This window comes from Panthera onca, chromosome B2 (assembly GCF_046562875.1).
Source record: "Panthera onca isolate mPanOnc1 chromosome B2, mPanOnc1 haplotype 2, whole genome shotgun sequence".
Lineage (NCBI taxonomy): Eukaryota > Metazoa > Chordata > Mammalia > Carnivora > Felidae > Panthera > Panthera onca.
Genome location: NC_138343.1, coordinates 113,532,355 through 113,542,455, shown reverse-complemented (window position 1 = coordinate 113,542,455; position 10,101 = coordinate 113,532,355). Strand labels below are relative to the sequence as shown.

Here is a 10,101-nt window from a genome sequence, read left to right as displayed (position 1 = left end):
TACATTTTATATTAGGTAGGAAGAAATGGAAGTTTCTAATTTGAAATGGCATCTGTTTATTTAATATCCTACATGAAGGGGAACTATGGAAACACATCTGGCGCTTCCAGGGACTGTGTAATAATCAGTATACCCTGACTCTAAAGACTAGCAGAAGAACATCTGAGAATACAGACTTGAAAGAGTAATATGATCCCTCTACTATCAACTAAAAACCTCAGGCTGGCTTCTTAAAGTCATGTTTGAGGAACATTACAGAAGATCTGATGCTCAACTGAATTTCACCTACTTGTCCACATTTCTTAGCACCCTTGCAGTTCATCACAAGCATGTGACCAATTTTGGGCAAGGAAATGATAGTGGAAGGTATATGTGTAACTTCCAGGTTAAGGAAGTGGAAATTCTGCTAGTGATTCTCCTACACATCTTCCCTCTCTTTCCCAACAATCAAGGATGCTACATGTTTCAGAAGGTGCTATTAAAAAATGATGGAGCCTCTGTAATATTAGGATACTACATGCAGCTATGCAGATGAGAATTCTGTCTATGTGAGTAGGTGTATAATAAAGCACTGGGAGTTGTAGTTAATTTGTTATAACAACCAACTCTAGCCTATTCTGATTAATACCAAGCAACTGCTAGATCTAGTGTTACCTTTTACAAATTAAAAAATAACCAAGGTTTTCAAAATTTTGGTGAGTCCTATAATGACAAAAAAACTTGAATTTTTGCCTTTTTCCCCCCAAGATGAACATAATCCTACACTACATAAAGAGGATTAAATTCTAATTTATGAGCTTTGCTTTCACCAGTACTTAGATCCTCACTTAGTCCATTATAACTAGTAAAACGTTTATAATAACTATTACTATTTAAGAATTACTGACTCAGAGGCACATGGATGGCTCAGTCAGTTAAGCGTCTGACTTCAGTTCAGGTCATGAATTCACAGTTCATAGTTTGAGCTCCCCATTGGGCTCTCTGCTGCCAGCACAGAGCCCGCTTCAGATCCTCTGTGCCCCTCTCTCTCTGTCCCACACCCACTGATTCTCTGTCTCAAAAATAATAAACATTAAAAACAAAATAATTACTGACTCATAGGGAGCAAAATACTCAGAAACACAGCCTAATGAGCAAAGCAAGATAGAGTGGGGTCCTTGGGTGGAACGGGTCTTTGCAGTGCTCAGAAAAACTGAAAGATGTGGTTTTTCTGTACTGCCCTAGACTCTGCCCTGATGGCTCTTATCCATTTGACTTCTGTAACCTCCTATCTGACCCCTCTGGCTATAGTCCGATGTCCATCCTTGCAATTACTATGCAACTGGCCACACATCAAAATCTTAAGAAAGGTAAATGGACATTGGAATAGTTATAGGACTCAAAAAATAAGAAATAATATAACTTTTAATATCAGAAACCCAAATCAGAATGGAAGTAGGTGGAAATCAGCAAGTATCCAGTATAGTCATTCATTCATTCAATATTAAATGAGCATTAAAAATATGTTAAATACCATGCTAAGGACTGAACATAAAGTAATAAACAAGACAAAAATTTCTGCTCTTCTAGAATGGCTCAGAATCTAGCAGGAGCAAAACAAACCAGATGTGAAGAGAGGAGAAAGAAATTAAGCAATCCCTCCTTGCCTGTCATTGATGGTAAATTTTTATATTAATAGAAATGAATCATATCACCCTGTTAACTAAAATCTCTCAATGGCTTCCTATTGTATTAAGACAAAAGTTGAGCTTTTCCCATGATACCCAGGGAGGGGACCATACAGCGTTGTTTTTGCATTCCTGTGGTAACTTAAAGGGAAACTTTCACCATGTCCAGAGCCCTTGATATCTTACAAATGAAGGTGGAGGTTGTCCTCAAATTTCTTGCAGCAGGAATCCACTTAGGTGACACCAACCTTGACTTCCTAATGTAACAGTACATTTACAAAAGGAAAAGTGGTGGTATCTATGTCATAAATCTGAAGAGAACCTGGGAGAAGCTTCTGCTGGCAGCTGGTGCCATTGTTGCCATTGAAAACCCAGCTGATGTCAGTGTCTTATCATCCAGGAATACTGGCCAGCGAGCCGTGCTGAAGTTTGCTGCTGCTACTGGAACCATTCCTATTGCTGGCTGCTTCACTTCTGGAACCTTCACTAACCAGAGCCAGGCAGCTTTCTGAGAGCTGAGATTTCTGGTGGTTACTGATCCCAAGGCTGACCACCAGCCTGTCACAGAGGCGTCTTATGTTAACTTGCTTACCATCTCTCTGTGTAACACAGACTCTCCTCTGCCCTATGTGGACATTGGCATTCCTTGCAACAAGGGAGCTCACTCGGTGGCTCTAATGTGATGGATGCTGGCCAGGGAAGTTCTGCACACGCATGGCACAATTTCCCATGAACAGCCATGGGAGGTCATGCCTGATCTTTACTTCCATAGCGGTCCTGAAGAGATTTAAGAGGAAGAGCAGGCTGTTGCAGAAAAGGCTGTGACAAGGAGGGATTTCAGGGTGAATGTACAGCTCCAGCTCCTGAGTTCACTGATACTCAACCTCAAGTGGCAGACTGTTCTGAAGGTGTGCGGGTGCCCTCTGTGCCTACTCAGCAGTTCCCTACTGAAGACTGGAGCTAAGCCTACTACTGAAGACTGGTCTGCAGCTCCCACTGCTCAGGCCACTGAATGGGTGGGAAAAACTGAGTGGTCTTAAGCTGTTCTTCTACAGAAGCAAACAAAATGGAAAGAAGGTTGACGAAAAATAGTTTGTAAAAACAAACAAAAAAGGCAAGAGTTGAATTATTTACCACATCCTCTAATTTATTCTGTATCTGGTGTCCCTACCTATTTAAACTTTCTAAGCATCAGTTTCTTCATCTCTAAAATATTGATAAAAACATTACCTCCTAGAATTCATGTAAGGATCAAATGAGATAATCCGAATTGTATCTGGCAATAGAAAGCACACAGTAAATGTTAGATGATGATGTTGCTATTATTATTATCTCTTCTACATTTTCCCATGCTTTTTCATCTCCTTTCACTGTGCTTTATTTACTCACACTGGCCTCTGAAAACTGCTAGAATAGGTCAAGTTCTCTTCTGCTTATGGATTTTGAACTTTCTGTTCTTTGCCATGCTCTTGGTCCAACAGGCTTCTCAGCCTTTACATTTCAATTTATATTGTCACTTGTAGACTCCACTAACGTGTCCCCCTGTCCCTGCTCATCTCCATCATAGTACTTTGTTTACATCATTGGGCATTTAACTATCTGAAATTATTTCACTTATTTGAGAGCTTACTTGATTTACTGTATGTATGTTTAGTAGAATTAGGTTTCAAGAGGCAGGGAGCATTTGCCCTGAATTGCCCACTGCTATATCCAATATATTTAGAGCAATACTTTCTACATAGGAGTTCTTTAGCAAATATTTACTGAATGAGTTAATAAATTCCAAATAAACTGGAAGTTCTTATTATAATGAAGTCCAGTAAAATGTTTTTAAAAGGGTTGAATACCAAAAAATACACAAATAGGTAAAACAGCCTCAAAGTTTTGCCTTTCTTGCTGAAGGACTGATCAAAAGGTGGATTGCAGGGGGGCCTGGGTGGCTCAGTTGGTTGTGTCCGACTTCAGCTCAGGTCATGATCTCATGGTTTGTGAGTTCGGGCCCCAGGGCGACGGGCTCTGTGCTGACAGCTCAGAGCTGGAGCCTGCTTCAGATTCTGTGTCTCCCTCTCTCTTCCCGCCCCGCCTTGCTCACACTCTGTCTGTCTCTCTCCCAAAAATAAATAAACATTAAAAAAAGGTGGATTTCACAAGTGGATGAATTGTCATTTAGACAAAAGCTCACCCACAGTATCCAGGTTCTGATTTTAGAGATTTTAAATAATTAATATTAGCAGATATTCAATTAATTATTTCTTACTAGGCAGTTTGATAGATGTTGAGACTATGCAGAAAGAATGAGAAACCACAAGGGGATTCTGATATAACTGATGGAAATCAGTTAAAGATGTAAAATATAAGGTAGTCTTGTCTTACGCAGTAAAGTACCTAATGAGTGCTGTGGAAATGACAAACCAAAAGATTTAACTTTCCAAAAACACTGAGCACTTGAACAGGACCTAAGGTCATGAGGCCTCAGATAAAGTCAGAGAAAGAAAATACTGGAAGAAGAGTGTTAGCAATCATTTGTATGATACAGGAAGGATTATCAGTTTCTTTATTTACTATTTATCTACTATTAAAGCTGACCAAAGTAAACACTTCCTGTTGGAGGGGAAGCGTCAAAAACCACCGGAGTGCTTTGGCTCGCATCACCTAATAGAGTTGGCAATACTCTCTACCAGGTACTTATTGAGAATATGTTTTGTAAAATAGTCTATGTTTAAAATGTTATTTTCATTATATAATGTTCCATGATTTATAGTGCTTTCATATAAATTATCTGCATTAATTCACAGTTAAGAAGGTAATCATTTTCTAGATAAAAAAATGATAAGCCATTTTCAAGGTCATTGGTTAGTACATTGCAGACCTATGAGAGTGACCTAGAATATTAGGCACTAATTCAGTGATCTTTTACTATCCCACATCTGCCTTCCAGTTAGTGGTAGTGAATATTCATTTCACTTCAAATATTATAGGTACCTCTGTTCAGAATGAATGTATCAGTCATAGCGTTTGCTTAGGTGATATTATCTTGTATTTTCAGACCAGTTAAGCTGTCAGTATAGCAGAAACATTGTCTTCAAATTTTACAAAATTTCTTAAAAGGAATATGGAAGAAAAAAATGAATTTAACCTCTGCAGAAATATTTGTGATCAGAAGTTGAAATGCTAGAAATCCAGCCTTTCAGTTTTCACTAATTAAAAAAGTGTGAGGGCATGAATGCTAAATGAAAACTATGAATTTTATGAGGAAAGATAATTCAGGACTGTCATGTTACAGAATCAGCCTATAAGAAATTGAGTTGGTGTTAAGAGTATAATTACATAATACAAAGGAATTATGCTATTTGAGTTTTTTGTTTTCTTTTTGTTTTTTCCTTTTAGAACAGCTCAAGAGCTTAAAATTTCTGTTTTGTTTTTGTTTTTGTTTTTACCACCTAGGATATTTACACATTGAATTTCACCAAAGTTTTCACTTGTACCAATCTTAAGGGTTATGTTTTGGTCAACACATTTGTATTGTTATTATAAAGCAAATCCCATTATTTTCCATAATCTATAAAACCAAAGAATTTTGGAAATGTTAACGTAGAGGAAAATATACCAAATGGCAAATTCTATCAGCCAAGATATGAAGATACAAAATAATCACAAATAGATACCGCTTTAATCGAATAGGGAGTTGTCACAAATATTTATATTGCTGGTGACATTTATTACCTCACAGTTTTCTAAAAATTATTACAGTATCTTTTTTACAAAAAAAAATAGAAAAAACTGAAAAACTGACACATGCAACTTTCTTCACTGAATATTATTTTAATACTAATGTGAACATTTTGTTTTATGTACAAACACTTTTCTTTAGGGTGCATTAAAAAAAACGAAGAATTCTGTATCTGTTTCACTGGTGATGACAAGTATGTTAATTGCTTGCAGATAACATCTGTTCTAGTGAAATCAAGATGCAGAGGCTGTGTTGGATCTGTGGTGCTAGCAGCTTTCTAAAGCTTTGTCTGGGAGACCCATTTCAGACTCTCTGGGCAGCTGGAGGGCTTTTGAGCATTTTTGAGAACTTTCCAGCAACTGAAATAAAATCTGCCAGGAATCCTGGGTCATCGAAATGTCTCCTTTTGAGCAGTGGACTCACCTTTGAAGCTCCAAGATATCCACTGACCATGACGCCTGAGTGTGCTCTGGCTGCAGCAAGTTCAGGGTGAGCTGCCGACCGCCTGCATGCAAGATCAGGCCTCTGACTTCCTTCTCTGTTTACAGAGCAGGGTGAAGGGCCTCTCTGGGGGGAATAGCAAGAGCCTGGTCAATATAATGTCAGATATAAAAGGCCCTTATGCTCAACAGGCCACGTTTACAATTTTACAGGGTTCATGGACTACAATTGCTTACCAGATGTGCTAACCATGGCTTACCAGAGATGGCTAACCATGGCATCATGATGGCTCTGGTCCCAACCTTTTCCAGCCTCTGTTTATTTGTATCTCCTTTAAGCTATGGGTTTGTGTACACTCTGATATACTGTTCCTAACAGAGCCAATACTACTCACCTGTGAATCAGTCATGATGCACCTACTCCAGTGAGCCCGGAGTATCCAGAAGCATATTCATTATTTGCAGACCCAGCTGACTATATATATTAATAGGGGATTTTATGGGGTCTACAGGTAGGCTTACAGTGGTGTAGTTCAAGAAATTTTTTAAAAAATCTATATTTGCTACAGGTTATATAGTTGAGAAAAACTCAAACCAGAGAGATGGAAGGAAATGTGAAGTCAGTTAGCACATGAAATACCTGAGAAAAAGATCAAAGGTGAAATCCCATGAATATGAAAAGTGAATGCAGAGAGAATAGAGACTACATATGAATGTTTTACTATAGCAGAAAATTTTATTTTTAAAATTTCACTCAAAAATTTAATTGCTTACTGCCAATATGAGTTTTTAAATATATTTTCACTGTGTTTTTTACACAACACTTGCGTGAAAGCTAATGATCTAGTAGCTTAAAATAAATGCAGTCTGACTTTGTAATCTAGGAGAAATAAGCCCTTTTCACCAGTTCATCTGAGGACACTTCCTATGTAATAAACAACATTACAGCAAAGTCATGATGGAAAGTATATTTCCTCAGCTGAAGAAACACTCCACTCTTTCAGGTTTTCCTGACATTTCTCTGAACTCCCAGGAGGTTAAAAAAAAGTACCCTTACCAACTTGGAGGCACTGTATAAAATATATCTGTTAAAAGAAAGAATAGACATAAGTATCAATAAGGTTAATAATTATGTTCTCAGGACTGTAGTTCCAGAACACTACTGAACAAATATTTAAATTGATTGACCGAGAGGGGGATTACATGGTTTTTGTCAGCACAGATGGTAGCAAAGAAATCAGCTTCTGCTGACTGGTTTTGGTAGTCTACTTTCTATACTTTGCAACAAAAGTGAGTTTCATTCTTCCAAACTGATCCAGCATCAAACTATAACCTCCAGGATCCAAGACTGTATTCATAAAAATTAACAGAAAGTTTGATTTTTCAAGGAGTCATTTTTAAAACTTGGGTGGGACTTATTTGAACTTAGTGTTTTAAAACACTTCAGAAGCCTGATTTATAAATATATCTATATGTTTTTACAAAAACAGATACAGATCACACATAAATATACACGCACATACATGGTCATAGACATTAACCTTTTACTTTTTGTTGGGTGATAGCAATCTTATATAAAACACAGTTGGTAGTTTTCTGAAGAATATATTTATTTGTATTTTTCTGTGTAGAATACCTCAAAATGATGCAAAGGTTCATCAATACTGCACCAAGCTGCACTTGGGATTCTTGCCATCATCATTCTGTGTTGCTAGTTATCGTTTCTCTACTTGTTAATAAGATCAAGAGAAACTATGAGGTTTTTCTAAAGACAGTCATTTTCAATAGCAGGAGAGCAATTACTTTGCCCATTTGTACTATTATTTGCTGATGGCTTTTCAGTGGTTATATTAGATAATATTTTCTCTCCCTATCAATCACCAAAATTTTTCTGAAATTTTACTACTTCTTGAGAAAGAGAGTAAGAGCAGGAATAATTAGATAACAATTTAAGATAGGCTACATTTATGAAATATTCCATGTTGGAATAATTGGCTAATATAAGATGTTTGCTTTATATCTGGATAAAATTATCCTTGTTTTTCCTTATCAACATAGGCGAGTAAAAGTTTAGAGTTGATATTTTTGTGCAAGAATGACTTTAAAGAAAGAAGTAAATTGCCAAAAATTTCAAACCATCAAACTAAATTGAAGCATAAAAATTTTAAAAAGGTAAATATTGACAATATGTTTAATCATTGAAATTGATCAACAATAGATATTTTTAAATTAATAGTAATAGATGAATTGAGTTGGGAAGGTCATGCTACTGAAACTAAAACAGTTATAGATATTTATTTATCTTAAAAATACAAAGAAAAAATATCAATGTGTTTGAGTATAAATCAGGTTATAATCTGATTTTAAAAATCCTTTGGGCTAAGAGATCTTTTTTGATAATTTGATTAGTGTTCTAAGCTCCTTAAAGTGAGCCGATTGAAATTACTTTTAAGAAATCACTCATTTCAGACTTTTAAAATTAAAAAATGTCATTTTGAAAAGATATACTTTCATTTTAAAGATGGCACTTGTAAACATAATTCATTTCTTAAAACTAATTGTAACCTTTTGTCTTCTAGAATTATATAGGTTAGCAGGTCTCATCATGCATGTTAACCCTGTCAAAGTAGCCTCTATTTCTCCTTTGTAGAACTTATCCCTTTTCGAAGTAATAAATTACTTGCTCAAACAGTGCTTTCCTAGTAGACATTGAGCACCATGAGGAGAAAGACCTGGGTTTGTCTTATCAGTGAATCTGTAGTTCCTGGTACAGAGTAGACATTTCAATTACTATTTGTTAAGGAAAGGAAGAAGGGAGAGGGAGATAGAGGTAGAAATTGAGGGAAAAAGATCATCTGTGAATATTACTTGTTAGATAAGTTTGATCTCAGGGATGCTGTCATCTATCAAGAGAAGGAAAGAGGTGCCATTTTCTTTTGAAATCTGATGTGAAAGGCAGGACAGGAAAGACAGGAGAAAAAAAAAAGTTCAGAGCATAACACAAAACTGGAAAAGAAAAACCAGGCTGAAATACTTTAAAGGAAGAAACACAAATGTCAAAGCAGGTTAAACTCAAGAATAGATATATTTCATCACCACCAAGGCAAAACTAACTTCATGATAAAAATAAATTAAATAGTGGCTTAGATCAGTGGTACTCAAAGAGTGGTCCATAGGACAGTGTGGGCCCAGTTTCACCTGTCTGTGAGATTAATACAAAATGAAAGAATAAGCATTTAGAATTGTTTAAACTGAGCCACCCAGGCACTTCCTCTTTTGTCAGTTTTAATAAGGACAGTGAGTCTCAGATTTTCTGGTGTTATTGACTGAAATGAGAAAACTCTTACTCCTCTTCTGAGAATACTAAGCTGGCAGGCTCATGCTGCTGAGTAGCAGGTAACTCTGTTGTTAACTGCTGGCTTTTGAAAGGGTTCAATAAGCAACATCCTTTCCTCCAGCTGAGTTCAGAACCACATAAAAGACAAACACAGAAATCAGACAGAAGCAAATGAAAGAGCCACCAGTTTTAGCTCTGGCCGTATGATTTTCTAGCACTCCCAAGTGGAACTTTTCTGACAAAAAAAATGGAGTCAACCTACCACATAAGAGAGAGCAAATGGTCATTCTTTCTGACACAGGCAGATCTCAGGAGAAAGGAGAGAGGGGAAGCAGAGTAAGTACAAATCTTTCTCCTCAAATCACCAACTAGATAACTACCTCCTGTTTCCTTTGGGAAAAATAGTGAGTGGGTAGAGAAAGATAAGCAGTCTTAGTTTGGATGTCCCAAGACTTGAACCCTTAAGGTCTGGGGAAAGAAATACCTCCCCAACATGAACTATGTACCCTAAATTTTCTTCTACTTTTATTTTATACATAAATATGTCTAAGAAATATTGTGTATTGTCATTGTGCTTTTAAGTTTATTTTTTAGCCCTATAAATTTAATTACCTAAAATGAGCATAGTGGATTGCATATTTTTATACACTGGGATTCTGATACTAATTTTTCATTCTTTCTCAAAAAGAAACTATGAAAGATTTCTTAGTTCTGGCCAAAATAATATTCTGAATTAGGTTTAATGGTGTTCTTTCCTTGAATTTCTCAATTTTATCTCACTCATTTTTCTGTACCTCCTTCTATTATTTTTTTTAAATAATTTTGTTAAATTATAAATCGCATACCATATAATTCACCCACTTAAAGTGTACAATTTAATGCTTTTTAGTATATTCACTCACACATATGTGCAATCATCACCACAGT

The 10,101-nt window shown here is 36.3% G+C and overlaps 1 pseudogene; it reads left to right on the top strand.

Moving 5' to 3' along the window:
• The first annotated feature begins 1,828 nt into the window (after positions 1-1,828).
• Positions 1,829-2,707, top strand: LOC132666487 (small ribosomal subunit protein uS2 pseudogene; annotated as a pseudogene).
• Positions 2,708-10,101: the final 7,394 nt, after the last annotated feature.